Consider the following 21,459-nt stretch of genomic DNA (forward strand, 5'->3'; position numbering starts at 1 on the left):
CAGAGGATTACAAGGATTTGATCTTGTGTAAGGCAGAATACGTAAGGTTATGTCATGTTTTCACAACAAGTGCATGTAAGAGCCAGCGTGGTGTAGTGGTTAGAGTGCTGGGGAGACCCAAGTTCAAATCCCTATTCAGCCATGAGACTTGCTGGGTGACTCTGGGCCAGTCACTTCTCTCTCAGCCTAACCTACTTCACAGGGTTGTTGTGAGGAGAAACCTAAGTATGTAGTACACCGCTCTGGGCTCCTGAGAGGAAGAGTGGAATATAAAATGTAAAAATAAACTGTAGCAGGTTAGAATGAGAGAGGTGTTGATTTGCCTAAGGCCACCAACAGACTTCATGGATGAACAAACCCAGAGACCTCTATGGCCACTAAACCTCTAATTATCTGGGTGCTTTGCAGACTAGTCTCTACAACGGGGTCAGGACATGTCTCGGAAGTGTGTTTCCACACTTCCTGCGTCGTGACACCACAGTTCCTACGCGGACAGCAGGGTGCCGTTCACATTTCCAATGCCTTGTTGCAAACTTAATCGCTGCGATATGGAGCAAGGGTGTCGTCTATCTGGTGTGAAAAGGTTGCTGTTTTGGGGGGTTGTTAGTTGCTGCGAGACTGCCCCCCCTGCTGTTTACATTCTGAATGTGACTTGCTCAAATGGAGGCATTTTGCTGCTGATGAGCAGCTAGTCTGGAAAGCGCCCAGGCTCCTCAACTGAATAAGACTATTTTGCTGGTCTGGAAGGAAGTAAACTTCAAGTGATAATTTTATGTTAGCAACATTTAATGTGGTGTGGTGTATAGATGGAAACAAGATAGTTCTCTGGCAGTAGCAGATACAGGGGTACAGATCCTCCCCTAAGAATTTGAGAAGTCTCCCACAGGGTCAGATCATTCACTAGGTGAACTAGGCAGTTGCCTAGGGCACCAAGCAGGGAGGGGCACTGATGGCCTGGGTCCCATGCCACTTTGTTGGAATGTGCAGGCAGGGGAGTGGGTGCTCCCCATCCCTATTGCCTGTCTGGCCACCCACTTGCTCTCCTTGCTGCCTGTGCTGGCAGCAGCAGTGGATAGAAGTGGTGAGGAGAGCAAGTGGGCAGCTGAGCAGGTGACAGGGATCATCTGTCTGCCCAGCGAGAGGCATCTGCCCACATGGCCAAACTTTTCTTGGGGTGCCACCAACCCTTTGGCTGGCAAGCACTGGTCTCTCCTCATTTTACTGAACTCCCCTTGCTGACAAGTCTAATAACCTGTCTTTCCTCTCCAAGCCTCCAAAACCTTTAAGTGAGGAATTGCTCCGCAAGTGTTCCCTCTGCACCACTGAGCAAATGTATTGGGGGCAGGTACAGATGCAGGATTCCGTGGCTGATCATTGTCGAACCAATGTCCACTTACTAGTTCGGGATTGTGTTTCCAATAACATCCCAGCTCGAAAGGAGCACAGGATGTAGTGCGGGGGAAATGCTATATAGAAGCTCAAGATAACAACTTGCAGGTCTGCTTATGTGGTATTTGAAGATGGAGGAGGTCACCCAGTAGGGCTGTGCATGAACCTGTTCAGAGGCCCTTTTATGGGCCTCCGAACAGGTTCAAACAGGGTGGTTCTAAGGTGTGTGTGGGGGATAACTTTAAGGATAATTTTAACTTTAAAACCAGTCTGGCGGGGCGGCAGTGTACTTCACTGCCACCCTGTCCACTCCTTGGAACAGAAGTGACCAGAAGTAGCAAATGCAACATGCATGCGCACGTGCTACTTCAGGTCCGAGGAGTGGACAGGGCAGCAGGGAGGTATGCTGCCACCCTGCTGGACCGGTTTTTAAGTGAGCGCCATTGGGGGAAATGTGGTGGGTAGGGAGTAGTACACCCCATCCCTTCGAACCAGCGCCTGCAGGTTCCCTGCACATCCCTAGCGCCCAGTCTCTGAAACCTGAAGCTATGGAAAGACGAAAAGAGGTCTGATTTTATGCATGTTAACTCAGAAGCAGGGGTGTAGCTATAATTGAGTGGATGGGTTCAAAAAACCCAGCCCCCCCCTCCATATTTTCTTCATTATCTCCCTCACTCCAAGGGGCCGCCTGGGTGAGGGGTCAACAGGGCCCCCTCTCTCCTAGCCACGCCCCTGCAGAAGAACGTCCCAAAGAGTACAACGGAGTTTGTTCCCACCCAGGCAGCGAATGGGTCAAGCACCGGTCTTCTTGTTATTCCGTGAAGTGCCACGCACATGCAAAGCGCTATATAAATAAAAGTTGAGCTGCAGCCAGAGAGGCCGGCTGACTCTTTCAGCAGGAGAAAGAGCTTTCCCTCTGTGCTTTTGGTGGTGCTGCGAAAAAATTATCACTTGGGATTGTTGTATTATTATGTCGCCCATCGGAACGAAGGATGGGGAAGGAACCCCGGAAGATGCCTCGGATGTGCGACGGAGGAATCCTGGGCGGTTCTGCCGCGGCGGGAGAAGGACTCTGCTGGCACCGAGGGCGACTCGAGTCCTCCTCCCCAGGGTCTTGAGGTGGTCTGCGTGTGACTGTGGACTCGGAGGCTTCCTATCGTTGTCATCATCTTCCGTGGCAGGACAAGAAAGGAAGATGGCCTGTACAGGCATGCGAGGAAAACTCCGTGTGTATGTTGCGTGTGAAAGGGGAAAAAGCAAGCGCTTTCCAAGAGGACGTCGCGCACGTCCCTCTTCTCGGAACCCCCCCCCCCCCGTGAGGGGTAATGTGGAGTGGGGGGAGAGAGAGAATGCGCGCGCGCGGCTGCCTCCGAAAGCAACCGGAGGCGCTCTCTCGGTCGGAGGCGGCGCGCGCGCAGCCGGCCTGTCACGTGGCCTCCCCGAGGAGGCGGAGCCGCGGCCGGGCTGAGGGTCGGTGTCCTGGAGGCTCGGACTTGCCCTGACCTCCCTCCCCCTCCTGCTCGGTCTCTCTCTCCCCCCGCCCTTCCACCTCCCCAGCCTCAGCCGCCTCTTCCCCTTTCCCGCCGGGCCGTCAAGGGGGCTGCGCGAAGCCGGCGCTTCTGGGCGGCCGCCGGGAGCGGGAGCGGGCGCGTTGAGCGAGAGGAGCAGCGCCACCAGGTGAACGCGCGGAACCGGGCGCTGTTTGTGTATGTGTGTGTGTGTGTGTGAGGCGGGGCCGACTCCCAGGAGGTGGAGGTGCCCCCCACCGCAGCCCCCCCCACCCCCGAGCATGAGGGGCGCAGGGCCTGCCCGTGGGAGAGGCTGCCGTGACAGCCGTGGCGGGGGGACGGACGGCCGCGAAGACGGGCCTGGTTGGGGTCGCCCCGGGGCAAGGGGAAGAGGGTCGGGCGAGCTAGTCAGCGGGCCCGGGTTTGGAGCGGTGGCTGGAAGCCCTTCATGGAAAGAGCTCGCAGTGGCGTGGGTCGAGGAGGACGGGGGCTGCCTTGGGGCCCAGGCAGGCCTGGCGGTGCCGAGGGTGAGGGTCGGAGAGCTCCACGACTCGGGGGAGGCGGAGGAGGATGTGCCCTGCAATAGGAGGGGTGGGCGGCTGAGGCTGGGCTTCAGAGGGAGCCCCCTTCCCCATCCGGGCCTGGCCTTCCTTCCTGTTAGGTGCTCTATCCTCGGAGGGAATAATACACGGCGGCGGCTGTCCCTTTCCTCTAAACACCCAGTAGCGTGGGCAATGTTGTGATGTATAAAATATTGCGTTGGCTGTGCTGCCTCGCTGGAGGTCTGGCTTTTCCGTTGTGGCCTAGGGGGTATGATGATAGCTTCTGGGTGGGCATGTGGGTTCAGGGATGGGGTTTCCACAGGAGTCCGAGAGAACTGGGCTTCCTGTGCAGTGAGGTTTGACTGGCTGCTTTTTGTGCTAGTCTTTTGTCCTTAAATCCTATGCCAAAGAATCCCACACTGCCCCAAATGGTGCATGTAGTCAGACCCTATGCTGCTTTTATGGCCCTGAGGAGTGCTGCTTGAATAATTTATCTATAGTACCTGCCTTCTTTCTCTAAATTATTCACATGTATCTATTTGAGAATTATCACATAGACAAAGACTTGTGCTCTAGCTTTATAGCAATAGCAATAGCACTTACATTTATATACCGCTCTATAGCTGGAAGCTCTCTAAGCGGTTTACAATGATTTAGCATATTGCCCCCCAACATTCTGGGTACTATGACTTGCATTTGCTGGGACATCATGACATATTTGTACATATGGGTATGCTTATTGTTTTGGTAGTCTGCATTGGTGTTAAGAAATAACACTAGGACAGCAATGTTTTGTCTTGACCTGTTGGCAAACTGCTTAGCTGAAGTGGTCCTGTTAGTGTCACACAAACCACAGTGAGCATACTAGCTGTTTTGATATGGATCTTTTAGCTATCAAGTTTAGTATCCTGCTTGATTATGGCTTATGCTTGATGTTCTGAATATATCCTCAGAGTATACTCTGAGTATAAGGCATATCCTCCCTGAATGCCTGCTTGGAAGCAGTAATGGGATGGATGAGGGATAACAAACTGAGATTGAATCCAGACAAGACGGAGGTACTCATTGTGTGTGGTCGTCACTCGGGAAGCGATATTGATCTACCTGTTCTAGATGGGGTCACACTTCCTCAGAAGGAACAGGTACGCAGTCTGGGAGTGCTTCTGGATCCATAACTTTCCCTGGTTTCCTAGGTTGAGGCAGTGGCCAGAAGCGCTTTCTATCAGCTTCAGTTGATACGCCAGCTGCGTCCGTTTCTTGAAGTTCATGATCTCAAAACAGTAGTACACTTGCTGGTAACCTCCAGACTTGATTACTGCAATGCGTTCTATGTGGGGCTGCCTTTGTACGTAGTCTGGAAACTACAATTAGTACAAAATGCGGCAGCCAGGTTGGTCTCCGGGTCATCTCGAAGAGACCATATTACTCCTATATTACAGGAGTTGCACTGGCTGCCGATAGGTTTCCGGGCAAAATACAAAGTGCTGGTTATAACCTATAAAGCCCTAAACAGCTTAGGCCCACGGTACTTAAGAGAGTGTCGTCTTCTGCATGATCCCCATCAACCACTACGTTCATCAGGGGAGGCTCGTCTGTGGCTACCTTCATGTCGTTTGGTGGCCACCCAGGGATGGATCTTCTCTGTTGTCGCCCTGAGACTTTGGAATGCACTTCCCGTGGGAATAAGAGTCTCCCCATCTCTAGTGGCTTTTAAAAGGGGTCTAAAGACTTATCTTTTTACCCAAGCTTTTTAGCTTTTCAACTTTTAATTTTTTAAACTTTTGATTGTTTATTATTTGTTTTAAATTGTTTTTAGTATTTGTTTGTTGTGAACCGCCCTGAGACCTTGGGTTAGGGCGGTATAAAAATGTGCTAAATAAATAAATAAATAAATATAAGGTCCGTATCCTAAGAAGCCTTCTGAAATCTGACACATGCTAGAGAGCAATAATTATACTGTTAGGTGTAAAGAGTGATCATATTTGTGACTTTGATATTAGGGGTTGTTCACATGAAAAGTTATCATAGGATAACCTCAGAAGTATATTATCCCAAGGTGTACACTGTGAAGTTAAGGAACTCAGAACCCTAAGTACTTCAGGGCTTTTGTTTATAAAGTAATTTCATAAAATATATCAGATTGCATGTTTTCGTTCTTTACTACATATTTGTTTAAAAGCAAAACACTTAAAACTAGCAACAATGTATATGTAAACATAAGTTTAGGTCACAAGGTATTCTTTATTGTCTCTTTAAAATGCATTTGTGGTGTTGTCTGGAAATGTCATTAAAATAATAGCAGTTTCCATGAAATAATTGTAAAACCTGCAACTTCTGCAAGTTGCTTGACAATATATTTGATTCTCTGGGGATTCTGTGGGGGTCTGCAAATAGTTGGTAACTAGCCATGCGGTCTGTGTCTTTGTTTTTGTTTTGTTGCAGAAATCAAAAACATAATTTACATGATACTTGTAATTTAATTTGGCAAAGGGAATTCTAGCCTTCTGTTTTGTTTTCATTTAAATTGTCCGTGCCTTCAATTCACCTAAAATATTACCTTAAAGGGACAAATACAACCCCTAAAAACAACATACAGGTTGGTTTAGCATAAGTATCTGTCATCATTTTGAGTATCTGCAAGACAGGAAGGCTCCATTATTTTTCATAGTTTATGGAGAGGCTCATAAAAACGTCATCCTGTGTTGTGGGATAAAGGGACTATTATTTATTTATTACATTTTATATCCCGCTCTTCCTCCAAGGAGCCCAGAGCGGTGTACTACATACTTAAGTTCCTCCTTACAACAACCCTGTGAAGTAGGTTAGGCTGAGAGAGAAGTGACTGGCCAAGAGTCATCCAGCAAGTATCATGGTTGAATGGGGATTTGAACTCAGGTCTCCCAGCACTCTAACACTACGCCACACTGGCAATTGAACAGTAGGTGCTGAGCTTGTAAAAATAGTGCTATTGTATGAAGGTCTTGGATTTGATGAAATTGTACTACATAGATTGCTGAGGTAGAGAGCAAACCAACCTTATAGACATAGAACACCACCACAAAACAATATAACCAGTCTGCTCATTCTCATGTATGTATTGTATGTCAGCTTAAGTAGTATAACTGGCATGCTATCTAATGGAGGGAATTGTTCCTTGCCAATGATGAGTGTTTAAATGCAGGCTTGGATTAAGTCACTGGCCATACTGCTAGCACAATATTAACATTGTTCAGAAAATAAAAGGAAGAAACCTAGAAAGCCTGCTTATGATTAGTATAAGCAAAAATATATCACCATCCATTAATAATATTTTTTTAAAAACAAACCTCCAGATATATTCATTCTTTCATGAAGAAATTACAAGTCCCCTTCTGCTGTTATAGGTCAACATTTTCAAAAAGATGTGCTGTAATGCCACACATCCATAGCAGATTGAAAAAATGATTGATGTTTAGTGGTGGAATCCTGCTTTTAATGATCTTTACCTTATGTACAGATTTGGATGAAGAAGGAGGGAAGAAGTGTTAGTGTGTAGCTGAGGTTTGTGCACCTACCACCAGAGCCAGATTTGTTTAGCTTCTGCAGGATTGCTCCATCATGTGGAGCCAGAGCATGCCTGTGCAAAACAGACAAAACTACACTGTAGAAGTTTTGTGTGTACTGTATGTGTGCACAAATGTATTTGTATACATTTATATGAGGCAGGGTATGAGCTCTAAAGGGGCATACACAGGAAACTGGCACTCTAGGGTCAAGAGTACTTAATAATTATGATGAAGAAAAGTAGACATTCATTTCTTAAAGGTAGGCCAAAGCAAAATGCTTAAACAAATTAGTGATTTTGAAGCTGGAATCCATTTTAATATGTATAGTCTAACCATCTTGTATAAAATGTAGCATTAACATAATGATGAGTATAGTGTTACAGTTTAAATGCTACATAAAAATATGCTGAATCTATATAAGTCTGGGGATCTGAACTGAAAATGGCTATTCAGCTGTAAAGAATAAAGAGCAAGGAGGAATGTATCTGGGTGGCTACATATATGAATAGGGTCTATCCATACATTTACCTATCTGGTTTATGTTGGTAAATGTCTAGTAATCAATGATATCCATGTGATTAATGGACTTTGATGTTCTACAAGATATAGTACTTCAGCATCCTCCTAAAAGCAGACTTCTAGATCTCATGGTTTAATTGGGGAAATGGCTAAAATCATATTCTTTTCATGCTGTATTTATTGTATGGAAATTTGAGCACTCTTGAAGAATGCCTCTGTATTCAACACACCTCTTATTTCTTCTTATAGCTCTGTCTGCCCTTGTTTCTCCATTTATCTACTTCCTGTAGTGCTCTATGTCTCAATCTCTTTTTCTAATCTGTAACAATTTCTATCAAAGTTCAGATTTCTACAGCAGAACAAAGCATGCATGTATGTTAAATGCTCCCACTGCTATTGTATAACCCTGCTGCCATTACTGGAGGGCTATTTTTAATGAAGAATATCCAAACCGTATGACATCAAAATAAATGTTGCAAAAGGCTGAACTGCAAAAGAGTAAAACTAATGCTATGCTTTGTCACACCTTGCAGATAAGCATATAATTTAGTTATTGCAAATATGCTGTGCGTTCTGGATGTCCTGATGGTCACCCTATCAGGAATGGAGCATGGCCTGCTGGAAATTCCAAACTCGTCTTTCTTTTTCTGCCTTTAATTCAAAGGAGAACTCTCATGGAATATTTGCACATCTGCTTGGCAGCTCTTATAATAACTGAAGCTGTTCTGATAAGTCTCCTTCAGATATTAAGGATTTTCTACAGGGCAAGTATTTCTGTGCATAGTGAGATCTATTACTCAATGCATGGTGATCACACCCATGCTGCTATCTCATGTGCATACTTGATATAATTGCACATTATTATTATTATTATTATTATTATTATTAATAATTCAGTTTCTATACCGCCCTTCCAAAAATGGCTCAGGGCGATTTACACAGAGAAATAATAAATAAATAAGATGGATCCCTGTTCCCAAAGGGCTCACATTCTAAAAACACAAGATAGACACCAGCAACAGTCACTGGAGGTACTGTGCTGCGGGTGGATAGGGCCAGTTACTCTCCCCCTGCTAAATAAAGAGAATCACCATGGTAAAAGGTGCCTCTTTGCCCAGTTAGCAGGGGACATTATGCTTCTTCCACTGCATGTAAACATGCTGGGGAGTTGTGACAAAATGTGCACATATTCACATACATGATTTACCTTTAACTTGCATGAAATCTTGTACATGAATAATTACTGCGAAGAAAATAATCCAGCATCAGGAAAACATCAGGCCTCTCTAATCACCCTCGAGTGTTCTAAAACTGAAAGTCTTGGATACCCATCATCCCCTTCTTGCCTCCCGCATTAGTCCTACCATATCCTCTTTGCTGCTTCAACAAGGGCAAGGTCTGGCCCTTACGTTTACTGCATATATGCCTAAACATTTTTGTGCTCCTTGGTTGTCACAAGTTACAGCAGCTGCCTCCTGCTGGCTTTTCCCCTCGGTGTCTTTCTCTGGCCCAGTTGGGAGATTATGCTTCTCTGCACTAGTTTACTTTGTATTGCTGCATCAAGTTCAAGAACCTAATTCTAAAGTGGTTTACACCCTTTGATGATGTCCTTTATTCCCCCTTGTGCACTGCCTGCAAGTTTGCTTGCTATCAGCCACTGCTTCCTTTCCTCACTGTTTTTCTCTGGTTATGTTGCCCCATGCTTTAGGACAACAGCATCTTCTTCTGTCTAGCTTCCTCCTTTAAATCCTGGAAAAGTACTATTTGAACCAGTTCCTGAGGAGTAGCCATGCTAGCCTGTTGCAGCAAAAAAAGTAATGTGCCACTTTGTAGACTAGTAAATGTTTTGTATTATGAATTTTTATGGACTTTAATTGACTTCATCTCATGCTTGGAGTGTTTATCCTAGGTTGGTTGTGTGTATGATAAAATTGCTTACATGTTTGTGTATTATGTGTGCATGGGAAACTCAAAAATGTAAACAGTGAGGCCAAATGGTGATGAAATGAAAATGCAAGAAGTATAGTCTGTGACAATTCCATGTCAAGTTGAAACGTAAGAAGATGAGCATAGTGACATTTAACAGCAATAATTGGTGATCAACAGATCTTCTTAGCTGTGCTATATTAACTGACCTTGTAATGTGGCATGAAACTATTGTTTTGATTCAAGATAGCAGTTTTATTCTGGAATCTTGCCAGAAATTCTTTTGAAGGATGGTGACTTTCTGCTCAGCAGCCGAGTGTTCTGGGATACTGAACTGTTATTTCACTGGCTTCTAAATGTTACAATTTTTGATGTTTGATTTGTTTCAACTTATTTTTTGCAAAGAGATCTATCTTTTTATTACATAGTCAGTAGAAGGACACAGCAGCAGATAGCACATAAGCATGTTGGTAAATGAACCTTTGGTGCCTGAACTTATTCATGCCTGTATAATGCTGCCTGAGTAGATATTGGGACTGAGTTGCATCTGGTGTTTGTTGCAGTCTGGTCTCTGTATTTTGTGTCTGTGTGGTCTGTTGTTGTTTGACGAATAGCTATTTCTTTTTAAATAGGTATGGGAGGCTATCTTTAAAGCAAGGAGAAGTGTCATTGTTCAAGATGGGCTGTAGGTCACTGATATGTTGGAGTGGCTTAACTGGGAGCTGTGGTGGACTGTCACTTGGTTGTTCATGGCCACCTGTCTGGCTTTACCATTCTGTAGTACACTCACTCACTCTCTCTTCTGTGGGTGGATATTTAGTTTAGGACCTTGCCTCTTCTGTACTCTTTTCAGTCAGTCCTCGCCTTCTATTTTGTAAAGAGCTGTTTGTGAATGGTCTTCATCCTGGATATTGCCTAGGGCACCTGCTGAATGCTGAATAAACATTGGGTAGCATTTTTGCATTACACATTCTCTGGGATGTGTAATGTCTGATCTGCTATGATGTTCATTGGAATTGGCAGTGAATTATACTACTTCATATGATCAATAGTTATCCTATGGGGTATTATAGTTGACATACATGATTTTAAGTTATTTAGTCATCCACACACCTAACTTAAAAATGATAGTGCCAAGAAATGCAGCCTCCATGTTCAAAACCTGTAGTTTCTGGATGCTGGGGATAAACAGCAAATGGATACTGCTAGCTTGCCCTACTGCTAACTTGCTGTGGCATCATGCTGCTGCCATAGACCTGATGTGATAGTTCATAGCTTTTAGCTTGCACCACCTATTGTCCCTGCCCTTATACTAACTGTAAAATAATCAACCAGCTGGAAGTTTTCTGTGACACCTCAAGGAACAGGATACTTTTGGGAATTGTGGATATTCTGTTGCAATTTCCCTTAATGAACTACACCTCCTTGGTCAATCAGGAAATAATATAACAAGTTCAGCCCCTGGATGTTTTGCAGAAAGACTTTGAAATAAGAGGCTCATGTGCTTAAAACAGTAAGGGATTCAGAAGACAAATTTCTTAAGAATCAGATAAGTTATGAGCTGCTGCTCACTCCTGCATCCCCTTAGATTCTGTTGCTGGTTTTGTTCTGTGGGTGCTGCTCACTTCAGCTTACTACTTTACATATTTACCCTGTATGCAAAAATAAATAATTCTCATTCCAGTGTTTGTAAGCTGGATGGTTTTAATAATATCCAGTGAAACCACACCTTTATTTATTGGTCGATTTTATATACCGCCTTTCATAAAACTTGTCTCAAGGCGGTTCATAAAGCAACTGAGTAACAAGCAGAGAAAAATAGTTTAAATATATAAATAGTATTTTTCTGCCCTTCCTGATATTTTCTTGCTTGTGACCTCTCTGCTTCTCCAGCTTGTGACTTCTGCTGCTCCAACTCTACAGCTATGAGGAACTGAAACATCTCCTGCTCTCCTAAATGGCTGCATCCATTCTCTCTTCCTGCTTCTCAAAATCCATCTCTTTGAAATCTTTGCTTACTCCCCATTTGTTCCCCACTGTAACAATTCTACACACATTGAAGTATACTTGTCAGCCTTGCCTCTTTCTGTTTTCCCCAACCATGTGAAAATGTTACTCAGGGCTGGGGTCAAAGGAACTCACAGTATTTTTTGCTTATGCCGTAAACCACATGTAAGCTGATGCTATATAAATAATTTACTTTGGGTATTAAGTTTCTTAGGTGTACTTCCTGGTTAGAAAGAAATAATTGATTCTTAAATATCAGCAATGTACAATTTACACTTCAAAGATATAAAATACAGCTGAGATGAGCTTCCAGATGTAGTGCATTACTGTGTTTTTCACTATGCATAAACTCAAAATGTTGTGCAGGTTGCCATTCATTTGTGAGTACATGGTGAATCTGTTACAGATGCTGTGTGAATATTCTAAAACAGATACATTATTTGACACATTCTGCTGTATCCCATTGGCTCAGAGCGGTTTACAACAGCCCCAAACAAACCCCAGCTCACCTTGGTTCCTGGAAATAACCTCTTGGCACCTAATCACCTGCCATCTCTGACCATGCAAAGAGGGTCAGGGAGCAATCCCATAAAAACACTAGCATTATTTTTCTAACAGTGCGGAGCCAGATGTTAACACATTCCCCATAAAGAACACAAGATAGAATTTACAAGGAAAACTTTCAAATGCGCAACAACAGTTGGGTGGCATCCAGACTAGCACTTTGTCGGCGCAAAGATCCCTTGTGTTCATAGAAGGAGCTTTTGTTGATGGAGTGCTAATGCTGCTCAGTGAAACTAGTATGGCAGTAGCCTCTGTGCTGTGCCCAGTATGTCCTTAGGCTCTGTTTAGAAACTCCTTGTGCACGTTCTTTTGGCAGATACATGGTCATAGAACATGGGAGTTGGAAAGAAGAGGGACCTGCTACAGCATCTCTGACAGATTGCTGTCATTTGAAAACCTCCAGTGAATAAGAGCTTACCATTTAATGAGGCAGACTGTCAGCTGTCGAACACCTCTTACAATTAAGAAGTTCTTCCTAATGTCTAACCTAAATCTGCTTCCTTGTAATTTCAACCCATTGGTTCTAGTCCTATCCTCAGAAACAGAGAACAAGTCCACTCCTCCTATGTGCTAGCCTGGGTTAAGGTAAATGAAAGATTTTCAGTTATATTTCATATTGCACAAATGTTATGTATTATATGAGCAAGGAATAGAGGCAATTATTTAGTGTGGGACATGTCTTCAGTATGGGGGAGTTGTCTGGATTTGTTACAGGAGAAAATAGATGAGGAATCAGAATTCTGGTTACATGAACAGAGGGCAGACACCTGGCTTGCAATTAGCCACTTGCCTGGTTATCCATGGTGATTAAAAATTTATATTTGGCAAATCTTGCCTGCAGGAAAACAGCTTTCCATGGTGCTCTTACTCTCTATATTTATTTAATATTAAAACGAACATCTAGCACAAACTTAGTGGCTGAGCTTTTTTATTCCTTCCTGACTCCGAGCCTGCTTTGAGGCTCAGAGGTTTCAGGTGCCATTGTAACTGAGAATCAGGTAGGTTCTGTTACCCATTGCAGCTGCAGAGATGAAAACAGATGTTGGGAAGGGGGTGAAACTCAGATGAATGACAGCCCTTCAAAAGAGTCATTTGCAGTATTGTCTTAATCTAAATAAATACAGCAGGCAGTATAGAAACTTTATAGCCATGATAGCATCTTCTTACTCAGCAGTGGCATAACAAATCAAGCCTATTTCTATATATTCACTAGAACCATTAATTCCAACTCTACCAATATACCATGGTACTTGTAAATTGTTATATCTAATTAAAAAATTAAGACAAGGTAAATGTTAGAATAAAATAGTGACCACTGGCTGCACTTGTCTCAAATAATGTGTGACTGCCATTATAAATAAGATCTACTATTTCATAGTTATTAGGACAATTTTTAAAAAGTCCATTCTGTCATTCCCAGCTTTCTTGTAGGATCAGACTTAAGGGAGGGAGTTGGGAATCTTTGAAGTTTAATTGTGTTATGAATAGTAGAATGTGGTTGTAAATGCAGAACTTTGTCTCTTATAGAGCTTTAAACTTTTGTTTAATTTTAAAAATCAATTTTCAGCATGTAAAGCTGTTGTGAAAAACCAGAATATATGTGGATTCTTTTCTGGTACAGAATTTTAAAGTAGTTCAGGTATGATTCCTTGTTGTGCTACATCCTGTGACCATTCCATGATCCATGAATCCCAAACCTCCAATTTTAGTTCCTACCCTACACAGTCCATGATCTGATGAACAGAAACCAATACAAAGGCAAGAGGTAATGCCATTGAGACCATGCACCTACATAAGAATAGCCTAGCTGGTTCAGGCCCAAGTCCTATCTAGTCCAGCAACCTGTTTCACACAGTGACCCACCAGATGCATCTGGGAAGACCACAGGCAAGAGCTGAGGGCATGCCCTCTCTCCTACTGTTACTGTCCTACAACTGGTATTTAGACCTAGATATAATGTGGGCAGATTCCTGATCTATGTAATTTTTCTTAATTGTAGAGTTTGTGTTTGTGTATCTGGGATTTTCAACACATTCTAGTTGCCGTTTTCTAATTCATAAAATTGGAGTTGTGCTCTTGTGTGAGTTTGTGGTTTTCTGATTCTACACTGTTCATGCAAATACACACGGGCAGTCATTTGCAAAAGTGAACCAGGAACTAGACACTGGAGATCATGCACAATTGTAACAATTTGTAATACATAAGAGCCGTCCTGCTGGATCAGGCCCAAGGCCCATCTAGTGTAGCATCCTGGACATTCCAGTGGTACCAGGTGCAGCTGGAAGCCTACAGGCAGGAGCTGAGGGCATGACCCCTCTCTTGCTGATACTCCCCTGCAACTGGTATTCAGAGGCATCCTGCCCTCTTAAAGCCATCCAGGTTGTTGGCTGTCACCACATCTTGTGGCAGAGAATTCCACAAGATTATTATGTGTTGTGTGAAAAAGTACTTCTGTTTTTTGGTCCTAAACTTCTTGGCAATCAGCTTCTTGGGATGACCCCTGGTTCTAGTGTTAAGTGAGAGGGAGAAGAATTTCTCTCTATTCACTCTCTCCACACCATGCATGATTTTATAGACCTCTATCATGTCTCCCTGCAGTCTTTCCCCCCGCCCCCTAAACTAAAAAGCCCCAGGTGTTGTCTTGCCTCATAAGGAAGTTGCTCTAGGCTCCTGATCATCTTGGTTGTCCTCTTCTGCACCTTTTCCAGTTCTACAATGTCTTTCTTTTGGTGTCATGACCTGAATTGTATGCAGTACTCAAAGTGTGGCCGCACCATAGTTTTGTATAAGGGCATTATAATATTAGCAGTTTTATTTTCAAACCCCTTCCTAATGATTCCTAGCATGTAATTGGCCCTTTCCACAGCTGCCGCACACTGTCAACATTTTCAAGGAGCTGTCCAAGATCCTTCTCCTGGTCAGTCACCAACAGCTCAGATCCCATCAGCGTATATGTGAAGTTGGGGGTTTTCTCCCCAATATGCATCACTTTACACTTGCCAGCATTGATCTGCATTTGCCATTTTGTCATCCACTCACCCAGTATGCCATTTTGTTGCCCACTCAGAGTGTCGGTTTTCTTAAACTGATGAAATTGTGTTTACAAATCCAAAGCACAACATAAAACTGAATACAGTTACAATTTATTTATTTTACCAAATTTCTATACCACCCCAAACTTAGGTCTCTGGGTGGTTTACAATAAAATCACAAAAGAAAATTTAAACATTAAAACAATTTAAAACTTAGAACAGTAAGTCTAATTAAAAGCAATGACAGTGCAATTGCTACCTCAACTAGACAGCATTTTGTTATCTACATCTCCCTGTTTCTTACTGTTAGCACTATAGTATAGACATGTTGTTTAAAAATGTTTTGTCAGTTCTGGTCAACAGTAGAATATGTATATATTCAAAATTGGCCCCAGGGCACCAGCTGAAGGCGCATGGTACAGCAATCTTGTTGAAGCTAAGTGGGTCTGGGTCTATGCTGCCTTGAGGTTGAAAGAAATAAAAACAGCCCTGCTGAATCAGGCCCAAGGCCTATCTTGTCCATCATCCTGTTTCACACAGTGGCCCACCAGATGCCTCTGGGGAGCCCAAAGGCAAGAGGTATGTGCATGCCCTCTCTCCTGCAACTGGTATTCAGAGGCATCTTGCCTCTGAGGCTGGAGGTGGCCCACAGCCACCAGACTAGTAGCCATTGATTGACAAATTCATAGAGGACAATCTAAGCCCCTTTTAGAGTCATTCAAGCTGGTGGCCATCACCACATCCCATCACAAGCAATTCCATAGATTAACTATGTGCTGTGTGAAAAAGTACTTCTGCTTGTTGGTCCTAAATTTCCCAACCTTCAGTTTCATGTTGGTGACCTGTGAGGGAGGGAGAAAAATTTATCTCTGTCCACCCCCTCCACTCCATGCATAATTTTAAACACCTCAATCATGTCTCCACTTAACTTCTTCTCCAAGGTAAAGAACCTCAGATGCTGTAGCCTAGCCTCAGAAGGAAGGTGCTCAAGGCCCCTGATTATCTTGGTTGCCCTCTTCTGCACCTTTCTTAAGATACAGTGACCAAAGCTGCACACAATACTCCAGATGTGACCACACCATAGTGTGACCATAGATTTGTATAAGGGTATTATAATATTAGCATTTTTATTTTCAACTCCCCTCCTAATGATTCCCAGCATAGAATTAGCCTTTTTCACAGCTCCCGCGCACTGAGTTGACACTTGCAATGAGTTGTACACCATGACCACAAAATCTCCCTCCTGGTCAGTCACCAACAGCTCAGATCCCATCAGCATATATGTGAAGGTCGGTGGGGTTTTTTGCCCCAATATGCCTCGCTTTACACTTGCTTACATTGAACCGCATTTGCCATTTTGTCTCCCACTCCCCCAGCTTGGAGAGTAGGGATGTGCGCAAATTGATTTTTTAAAATTTGATTTGTGCCCAAAACAAATCACCCCTGATTTGTTTTGTATCCAAATCTACCTCCTCCAAATCTCCCCAGATTTGATTTGTATTTGCTCTGATTTGGGCCTTTTAACAAGGTCCTAGGCACACCAAATTTGGGTGTTGGGTAGGTCCCCATGGGTGCCACCTACCACCCAAATTTCAAGGCAGTGGGACACTTGGCCATAGGAAACAATGGGGATTCAAAGTTGCCATATCCTAACCCCTAACACGGATCGCCAGCTTTCATTTTTTTTATGTGCAGTCACTATTTTTCAAGTGTTTGGATTCTTTGGTGTATAATTTTTCCTCATAATGAATCCCTCTGAGGATTCATTGCACACCTGCATTCAGGGTGGATTTGATTTAAATCAAACTGATTTAATTCACGATTTAAATCATGAAATCATGATTTAAATCACTAGTCAGTAAGGCTTGATTTAAATCATAGTTTTCTACATAAAGACTAATTCTTGCTGGTATAACTTTAATATGCAAGTAGATGTTGCAGTGTTTGCATTTTGCACGCATGCCTGCCTTACCGATAGGTAAAGGAACTTCATTAAAATATTGCCAAACTGGGTCTCTTTTACGGCCTGCTGCCATTATAGGTTTTTTCCTCCAAGGAAAGAATGTGATAAACCTCAGGTCATACACACAAAAAGATCCAAAGACTTGTCTGTCTGTGGCTATGCAGTATTGTGCTCAGAAAGTTTCACTTTCATTTTGTACTGCTTGTCTGCTTGCCCCTCCCTCCTCACACTTAGTTTCACTTTCTTCTTGTGCAGAGCTATTCCACTCCAAACAATCAGAAAAATATTGTTTCTATTCTATTTCACTGAACTTCTTGAAACTTAGCACTGAAGGGGTTGATTCTGTATTCATAGGTTTGTAGAACAATAGGATTAAGGTCTTTTTCTCAACTCTGTTCATGTCATAACATTTTTGCTGTGAAGAAGAGGCATGTGATCTCTGCTGAGTCAAATTCAGTTTTGAGAACTGCAAAAGTAAACCAAGCATCTGTGATAATATCGTGTAGGCAGAGAAACTGCCCAATAATCTTACAAAAACCTCTGGAAAAGCATGACATTGTGAATGGATTAATGGAATTTATTTACCAAAAAAATTAAACATATACAGCCTTATTCTACATAATTAAAAAACTAATCTTTATTTCATGATGGAATAACCTTTGGATGGTAATATATTTTCCTCAAAAAGCATTTTATTTAAAAAAAAATCCAATTTAAATCAAAAAAATCCAAATTTTTTGATTTTTTAAAAAAAATCATTGATTTTTATCCACCCTGCCGTCCATTGAGATAATCTGCAGAGGTTCGTCTGTAGTTGCCACCAGCTCATCTGGTGGCTACTCAGGGATGGGCCTTCTCCATTGCTGCCCTGAGGCTTTGGAACACACTTCCTGCTGAAATAAGAGCTCCCCATCTCTTACAACTTTAAAAGGGCAGTCAAACTCATTCAAAGGGCAGTCAAGACACATGTGTTCACCCAGGCTTTTAATTAGATACTGGTTTAATAGTTTTATTATTTATTTATTACATTTATAAACTGCCCCACCCAGAGGCTCTGGGTGGTATACAACTTTTTAAAAAGACATAAAACCTACAATTCAAACACAATGCTAAAAACAATATAAAAATAATTCAAAAACGATTAAAACCATTTAAAGCCAATTAAAATACTTTTAAAAAACACTTTACAATCCTTCCTTTTTGGAAGGCCAGGCCAAGTTAAAAAAGTTTTAACTTTTTAATTTTAATTGTTGAAATATTTTAATCTTTTATTGGCTGTTTTTATTGTCCTGTAAACCACCCAGAGAACTTGAGTTTTGGGCGGTATATAAATGCATTAAAACAAACAAACAAATAAAATAATAAAGATATGAATGTGATAAATATAAAGTGTGGCCTTCGATTTTGCTTTGTGAGATTTAACATCTCTTGTCACTGGTATCCTTATGCAAAATTATAATTTTTGCCATTTTGTTTACATTGGAGACTACATTAGGATTTGGGAAAGAACTCATCTAATCTGAGTGCTTTTTCCCCCCTAGAAATTTTTAGTCCAGTAAAGAAACTCGGATGAAGCTTTGCATCCTAATGAAGCTTTGCATTCATTAGGTCTGTTTAGTTTATATGCAGCCTTTCAGCAGTTTGAGAAGGTAGATTACAAGTAACCTAAGAGCATAACACCATTATAACAATATTAAAACAGTAGTTTAAAAAGAGCGGCATAAGTAAAACATGAAAAGGCCTGGAAAAATAAGAGTATTTTTGCCTGGCACTGAAAGGATAGCAGGTACCAGGCAAACCCCTCTAGGGAGGAAGTTACAGAAATGGGCACCTCAAGAAAAAATGTGCACTTGTGCTCGCGCTCTCTCTCTCTCTCTCTCTCTCTCTCGTCGCCATCTGCCTTATCCTGGATTGCAGGGGCACCCAGTGGTGAGCATCCACGGACTACCTTAGGTTGAAGTAGGAACTTGTGTTGCTTCAGGTCCCCAGGTCCTAAGCAGTGTAGGTTATTCAGGGACAGCACCAGCATCCTGAATTGTGCTTGGAAGTGGACTGGAAGCCAGTGAAGTTCATTAAGCACTGGCAAAATATATTGATCCCTCTCTTGTCAGTTAAAAAAGATCTCTGGTACTAGGACTGGAAAATATCTTTTGAAGCCTTGGAGAGCTGCTGTTGGTTAGTGAAGACAATGCTGTGTTAGATCAATCAAATAGTCTGGCTTGGTATAAGGTAGTTTTATTTTTTTTTAAAGAGAATTCTTTCCTGAAAGGATACTATTTTGGAAAAGGCTGTGCTAATTATATACATTTTCTTTTCTTTTCAGGTTTAAACTCCTAGTGCTATGAGGTATTATCTAAAATGCTTGGTGTTCCAAGATGAATAAATGGCTTTTAAAATGACATACATTTAAGGAAGCTTTGAATGCTCATCTTGGTAAGTGTAAAAATGTGGGAGGGGTAAGTGGAATCACTTGAAATTTTGTGTTTCATGTGTGTCTATAATATGTGCTCTTCCTTGTGTTCCCTTATCTTGGTGGTGATCATTCTGATGTATCAGTTGGACTTGAATGTCTCTGTTACATACCTGTCAGTCTGAAGTGAATATAGGCATGTGCTTGGCTGAAACCACGTGGAGACCAAAAGCTGGGGGTGGAGGGAAACGGTGAAGTGGGGTTTGCAGTAAGAAATGGATGGAAAAGTTAAAGCACCCATCCCTTCCATTCTGTGTCTCCACTCTAAAACCAAAGCAGTTTTGCTCTTATTTTTCTTTTTCAAAGTTTCAGGGCATTGTTGCGTGCATTGACATGTAACTTGTAGTTAGTACCTGAACTGGGGCTTGAATCCAGGTTTTGCAGGTCCAGGTTCAATACTCTCCACAATAGATGTAATTTGTTCTTTCTTTCTTTTCTTTTTTTAAAGGGAAGGGGAGTCTTGTGGAGAGTTAATTATTTGTTCCCTCTTCTTGAAAATTATTTTTAAGGTCTATTGTTATCCAGGAAGGGAAACAGGACCTCATCCAGAATCTAATCCAGATCTATACCATGCAGTGTGATTTTGTGGATAACATGATGGCCACTCAACCTAAGATAATTATGGAGTTATGACTAACAGGTATCCAACCTCTTAGACAAGTTAGTATTAGAATAATGGCAAGCCTCTGACATCTTTGAAGTGTACTTTTACAATGGAGATCTAACAGACTAATGCAGATTTGTATATACAAATACGGTCTACTAATGGAATGGTTCTAGTGATTCAGATAAGTGCAGATTATGTTGGAAATGTTCAAAATCTAATAGGTACACAGCCCAATCTTGTCATGTTTATTTAGAAATAAGTCCTACTAAGCTTAGTGAGATGAAATCTTTTTATTAGATCCTGATAGCTTTACAAAATACTGTAAACAACGTTTTTCATTAAACAGGAAAGTTAAAAACAAGATTTTTAAAAATAATATGCACCAATTCTAAATGTATATAGTACTTAAGTATTTGAACTGCAATACTATATCCAACTACTGTAATTCCTAGGTCCTCAATTTGTGGTGAAGTGGGGAGCATGAAGTTTCAGGGAGGAAAAAAGATTGTGAGACATGTTGTCTTATCCCTTAAGAAGATAAAATTAATGTTTTGGGTACATTTGCAGATTAACTTCAGGACTACTGATTTGTCAAGCTGAAGAATTCAGAGGATCAGATTCCTAAAGTCTCCTCTAGGAGACGAGCAACCTGAAGGCTGTTATGGCTCAAATTTTCGGGATCCGCTTAACTTGTCATGTGGCTTCTTATGCAGGATCTCCTGGTATGCTGCTTTTCTTATTGGTTGATACCCTCTCTCTCTGTGATTGATGAAAACATTAGCCTCCTTACACTTAATTGATATTCACTGCTAAGCCTTTCCAGATAGGGATGTGCATGAAATGCAGTTCAGAATCGAAATCGCGCCACATCCCTTTAAAATGGGGGTTGGGGTGGATTCTACATCCCCTTTAACACAGAGGAGAGCAGGTCCATACCTGCTCCTCTGGCGCTTGTCGCCATTTCCTTGAGTGCTACGTTCTCCCCAGCTATCAGTGTGTACTGGCGGCACTCTCCCCTAGCTACCCCTGCGTGACTTTGGCATGCACATGGCCTCTGCACATGGTTGCTGACTGTGCAAATGGCCACCGCACATGTGTTGTGCAGGAGCAGCTGGGGGAGAGCACCACTGGCATGCACTGCTAACTGACAGGAGCCACACTTAAGGAAATAGCGGTGAGTGCCAGAGGAGCAGGTATGGACCTGCTCTCCTCTGTGTTAAAGGGGATGTGGAATCTCCTCGTTTTAAAGGGATGTGGCACGATTCAGATTTCCAAATGCATTCTTTCTGCAGAGAGAAAATTGTGCCCCTTTTCTTGATTATCAAATGCATAACCTCTGAGGAAAATAGAATTGTGTGTCTGGCAGTGAAGTTTTGGGCATGGTTCA

General features: G+C 42.4%; 1 protein-coding gene across 7 annotated transcripts in view; it reads left to right on the plus strand.

Annotated features, from left to right (window-relative positions):
- Nucleotides 1–2,814: 2,814 nt before the first annotated feature.
- The window catches only part of NCOA6 (nuclear receptor coactivator 6), an 82,950-nt gene continuing 64,305 nt past the window's right edge, over nt 2,815–21,459 (plus strand). For 3 of the 7 annotated variants that reach the window (XM_053246008.1, XM_053246014.1, XM_053246015.1), the window contains exons 1-5: nt 2,815–3,066; nt 12,317–12,585; nt 19,319–19,428; nt 19,975–20,105; nt 20,640–20,794. The gene's annotated coding sequence lies outside the window, so the exon portion shown is untranslated. Of the gene's footprint in view, nt 3,067–12,316; nt 12,586–13,567; nt 13,640–19,318; nt 19,429–19,974; nt 20,106–20,639; nt 20,795–21,459 lie in introns of all 7 variants that reach the window. The other 4 variants (XM_053246010.1, XM_053246012.1, XM_053246009.1 and 1 more) reach the window with 4 other exon arrangements.

Source organism: Hemicordylus capensis, chromosome 4, assembly GCF_027244095.1.
Source record: "Hemicordylus capensis ecotype Gifberg chromosome 4, rHemCap1.1.pri, whole genome shotgun sequence".
NCBI lineage: Eukaryota > Metazoa > Chordata > Lepidosauria > Squamata > Cordylidae > Hemicordylus > Hemicordylus capensis.